Source organism: Sciurus vulgaris (genome assembly GCF_902686455.1).
Source record: "Sciurus vulgaris genome assembly, chromosome: 8".
NCBI classification, from domain to species: Eukaryota; Metazoa; Chordata; class Mammalia; order Rodentia; family Sciuridae; genus Sciurus; species Sciurus vulgaris.
Window position 1 is genome coordinate 118452504 of NC_136468.1, and position 6000 is coordinate 118458503.

Sequence of the window (6000 nt, forward strand, 5' to 3'; positions counted from 1 at the left end):
TATAGCAGCTCAATTCACAATAGCCAAGCTATGGAACCAATCTAGGGACCCTTCAATAGATGAATGAATAAAGAAAATATGTGTGTGTATATATATATATATACATACACACAATGGAATATTACTCAGACATAAAGAAGAATAAAGTGGCATTTGCAGGAGAGAATATCATGCTATGTGAAGTAAACCTGTCTCCCCAAACCAAAGGCCGAATGTTCTCTCTGATATGTAGAGGCTAACCTGCAATAGGAGGGTAGGAAGGGGAAGAATAGAAGCCCAACTGGATTAGACAAAGAGAAATGAAGAGAAGGGAAGGGGAGGGAAATAGGAAGGACATGAAATTAATCAGACATAACTTTCCTATCCTTGTATTTGAATACACAACCAGGGTAAGTCTGTATCATATACAACTATAGGAATAGGATCCTAATTAGAATAAGTTATGCTTCATGTATGTGTAATAGACCAAAATACATTCTACTGTCATGTATATCTAAAAAGAACAACAGAAAACTATGCTGAGATTTCACATCACTCCGGTCAGAATGAGAATTATCGAGAATACAAATAATAACAAATGCTCATGAGGATGTTGGGGGAAAAGGAACACTTTTACACTGTTGGTGGGACTTAAAAAATCAATAAAGATATATCCAATCCAGATAATATTATAGATAAAATAGACCTATTAGACATCTGCAGGCTCTTTCACCCCTAAACAGCTGAAATTACTTTCTTTTCAGAAGCTCTCGGAACTTTTTCCAAAATAGACCATAGTCTAGGTCACAACATAAGTCTTGCAAAATACAAAAAATGATATTATTCAATGTATCCTATTAGACTATAATGGAATGAAACTAGAAATCAACAACAAGAGATCAGAATAGGAAAGACATTGGAATGAATTGGACATAAATTTCCTATGTTCATATATGAATATACCTCAGTGAAACTCCATGTCATATACAATCACATGAATGGGATCTTACTTAGAATAAATTAAAATTCATGTATGTATAATATGCCAAAATATACTCTAATGTATATTTAAAAAGAACAAATACAAAAAGAATTGTCTTCATAGTGTCCTAGAGATTTTTATATGTTGTATCATTATTCTGATTTACCTCTAAGTATTTTTTATTTCTCCCCTGATTTCTTTTGCTGTTCATTCATCATTCAAAAGTGTATAATTTAGTTTCCAGGTGTTACAGTGGTTTCTATTTTTTATCTCATCATTGATTTCTAATTTTATTCCATTATGATCTGATAGTATGCAAGGCATTATTTGTATTTGCTAAGAGGTTGCTTTGTGGCCTATGATATGGTCTATTTTAGAGAAAGATCCATGTGCTGTTGAGAAGAAAGTGTATTCAGTTATTGATAGTTGAGATATTCTAACATATGTCTGTTAAGTCTTAATTATTAATTGTATTTTTTAGTTTTGTAAGTTCTTTACTTAGTTTTTTTTTTGAAAGATCTATCCAGTGTAAAGTTGTGTAAAGTCACACAGTATTAAAAAACATTTTGAAGTAGCTGCTCAATCAGGATGGCTTAACCTCTACCTCCTATTTTATTTACAGATTTAATTTGACATCTATAAAATTTATTTTACTACCATTAAAGAAATTTTAAAAATATAATACCTGATTTGTGATTTCTACACAATTTAATAAAAAGTCTACAGAATGAATATCTCTACATTCTCATAAAACAAATTGACGGGCCCTAACTTTTAAACTCATTACTGTTATGAATTAAAACTTGATCATCCATAATTGACAGGACAGGCTGTTACTAGTGGAATCATAAACAACTGCAACACCTGGCTGAAGAGGAATAATGCCTATGTTGATATGATAGTGAGAGCTGGAAAGTGGCTCCAGGTGTCTGTTCTGGTGTCCTATATGGTCCCAGTCTTCTGATCACAGTTCTGGTAGGACAGTCATTGCTATACAGAGCTTCTCTAGTCTGGCATCTCCATTGTGAGTTCAATACTGAAAGTGTATCAAGTTAAGATTCATTTTCAAAAAGATGAATTTTTCAAAATGCTCCATCATGAGCCTGGGCTGGCCAAAGCTGCTTTTTCTCTGTGTTCATTCTGAATAGCTTTTCCAAAGTGACAGTATTGAGGGACAACCCAATAATATGATGGCCAAAGTCAACAATAAGGGCCAGGACCACCTCTTCAACTTCCCATAGGTGAGTGGCTCACAACTGTGCTCCCACACTGTTCTATTCAGCTATTTTGCTTCTGTGACTAAATGATCTGACCCTCACAATTATAGAGGAGGAAATGTTTATTTGAGGTCTCACAGTTTCAGAGGACATAGTCCATAGAAGGCCAGCTCCATTCCTCAAGCTCAAGATGAGGCTGAACATCATGGTGGGAGAGGGTGGTGGAGGCAAGCAGCTTATATCACAGTGATCAGGAAGCAGAGAGAGAGAGCGTCTCCATTCTCAAGATACAAAATATATACCCCAAAGTCACACCCCAATTTCAATCTCCTCTGATCCCACCCTACCACTTCACACTGATTGTGTTAAGACTCTTACAACCCAATCATTACTCTTCTGAACCTTCCTGCATTGTCTCACATGTGAGCTTTTGGAGGACACCTCACATCCAAACCATAACACACACTTCCTCCACAAAATATGCAAGACTTGTCTTGAGGCAGTTTTTCTGTCTGGTCTTTCCTCTTCATCTTAGTCACAAGTAACCATAGGTTCTCCCCTCCATCAGAGTATTTCAAAGGCATCTTGAATCACAGGTATTGAAGGTGGCTCTGATGTAGAATTCAGTTTCTCTAGTTACTGATTAAATCCTGATTAGACTGTTCTACCTGCTCTTTTATAAATAGGGAGGCTTTGTAGTGATAATCCAGCAGCATGGCAAAGAAGACCATGGGGTGGTGGAAGGTGGTGGACAGGAGTCTCCCCATGGCTTTCTTCAGCAATTTCAGCATATGGTCAATGCCCATCCACCACTCAAATCTTAACCTTCCCAATGAGGATGTGGATCATGGGGATGACCTGACTCAATGTAGATATGTGGTTGCTTATCTCCTGGCTTACTATATCCAAGGGTCCCAGCATGTGACACACAGATTTTGTGACCTCCCTCTGGTCACAGATGATCTGCTTTCTGAAGTTATGCTCAATGGACATCTTGTTAATTGTCCTCTTTCACTCAGTGACTCATCCAAGCACATGGAACAATGTGTTCCACTTGAATGTCATCCTAAGGTGATGCTGAGAAAGTTCCTTCTGCAGTTCTGTTAATTTCTTTTTCACTTTGAGTGATTGGGGAACCAATTCCCACAGTGTCCATATAATGCTGAAGAGAAGTTCTCCAAGACACATCATCATAAAAATGCCTAGCATAGAAAATAAGGAAAGAATATTAAATACTATAAGAGAGAAACATCAGGCCACATTAACAGGCTCACTTCTGACTTTCCAACTCAGACACTACAAGAAACCATACAGAGCCATTCTCTGGCTCTTTATGGCCTCATTTGTGATCAGGTTCACTGAAGTGCTGCATACTCTGCAATGTTCTCCCTCATTCAGTGCCTTCCCTATGTGCATGCTGTCAGTGCATGCTGCAAATCTGAAGGCTACTGGAGGTCACGTAGGCTTCCCACCACCACTCCAGCTGCTTCTGAATACTGTTGCCACTGCAGTCACAATAGCATGTGACACAACCAAAAGTGATAAACAACAGTGGTCCTCACAATGTAGTGGGACACTCACAGTGAGTTATAAAGGTCAGGTACTGGTGTGTCTGGTTACTCATCCATATTCTTGATGTGAAGTGGACCACATCACTGTCAGCTTCCTTCAAGTGTGGCATACTCTTCTACTTGACATTGTCGTACATACTCAGGATAGCTGTCTTAGACAAGGAGAAAGGAGAAGCCTAAGAGTATTAAGGTTTTGAGCATTTGAACAACCTGTTAAACCCAACATTGTTTACAAAAGTATGGCTGAACGTCAAGTGCAATAATTTCAGCTATGAGACTTGTGATTTTTTGGGGAACTGAGAGTCATAAAACTTCTCATTGGATTTTTTTTTCAAGATGGCGGCCTAGAGGGTGGCTGCATTACGTGTTGCTCCAGAACTCAGGATTCAAGAGAGGAGATATTGAGACGCTTGGGACCAACTCAAAGTAGCCGGGTGACTCTCACCCCCTGGGGGGGCATCCCGGATGGGACGGGGGTCCCGGAACGCAGGAAACTTTGTGAAGTAGAACTGCCGGCGAGACGCCCCTCCCCCCACTGGAGCGCCATAGAGGAGGCTGCTCGGCACAGCGCTGGGACTCGGAGCAGCCACTGGGGCTCCGGCGGCTGCCCGGGGGAGGAGTGGCGGGGAGAACTGTGTGGACTCAGGACACCGGGGCCTGCCCTGAGGAGGAGGAGAGGAGCGTGGCCACTTGGATTCGGAGAGACTACACCAGAGCTGCAGGCGGTTGCCAGAGGAGAAGCCGCGCGGCGAGCTGTTTGGAATCAGAACGACGCTTCTGAACACCGGGGCCTGCCCTGAGGACAAGGAGGAAGAGGAGCGGCCGCTTGGATTCGGGTGACTACACGGGAACTACAGGCGGTTGCCAGAGAAGGGGCTGCGTGGCGAGCTGTTTGGACTCTGACCACTTCTGAACCCCGGGGCCTGCCCGGAGGAGTAGGAGAAGGAGGAGAAGGAGCGCGGCGGGTCCTTTGGACTCGCAGTGACTGCATTAGCGCTCCAGGCGGCTGCTCAGAGGAGAAGGCGAGTGGTGAGTTGTTTGGTCTTAAAGTGACAGCTCCTGAACACAGGGGGGCTGCCTGGAGGAGAAGCGTGGTGGGACGCTTGGTCTTGAGGGGCCACACCAGAGCTCCGGGCGGTGCCCAGAGGACCCGTGCAGCGGGTCACGTGGATTCAGAGCCACTCAGAGGGAGTGCTCCTGAACACCCGGGGGGTTATCTGGAGAAGGAGGAGGAACGGGGAGGGTCACTTCGACTCGGAGTGATTGATTGCCCCGGGCTACGGGTGGTTGGTGGGAGGAGGAGGCACGAAGTGAGTTTCTTGGACTCCTAGTGACCGCACCGGCATACTGGGCGGCTGTCTGGAGGAAGAGGCCTGTGGCGGGTCTCTGGGACTCAGAGCGATTGTTCGGGGCCACAGGTGGCTGCTCAGAGGAGGGGCCACGCAGCCAGGCGATTAGGTGCAGAACAGGGTCCCAGGATCTAGGAGGCTTCTGGGTGGAAGAGCCGCACAGAGACAGGCTTAGGGCGGAGCGAAGGTTCCAGGCCTATGGGCAAATTCTCTGAGGAGGGGCAGCCTAAGGAGATTCATCTGCGAAGGGTGAGGCTCCCAGGCCCAGGAGGTAGGGCCGGGCCCCTGGAAACTTTGCAGAGGAAGGCAGCCCAGCCCAGGCAGTAGCTGTAAATTGAGGGGAACCTCTAGGAGGAAACTGACCAGCGAGACCTCCCCACTGGGTGAGTCTTCCCTGCCTGGTGAGGTTTCCCCACAAGGACGGTAAAACCAGAGACACAGGCCGAAACAGGCCTTGCCTCAGCCCACAGCCTAGGTCCCCTTGGATGACCATTGGTCAACAAGTGGAGGCACCTCTGCCCACTAGCAGGGAATATACCCCACCTGAAGGCCACCACTCCTAGAGAGGCAGCTTCCTTGTGGAGCACTGCATTATCAACCTCCTCCAAGACTGCAGCCTACTGAAGGCTAAGAGGGGATATATATAGAAATCTTCAGGGTCATTGTAAATCAACAGAGGAAATCTGCAATATCTCAGCGGTCCACTGATATCTGAACAACATGAGAAAGCAAGGAAAGAAAATGCTGCAAACAAATCTAGATGTTACATCAATAAAACCCAATGACAGCATGGTAGAAGAAATGACAGAAAAGGAGTTCAGAATGTACATAATTAAAATGATCAGAGAAGCAAACGAGGAGATGAAAGAGCAAATGCAAGCATTGAATGATGAGATGAAAGA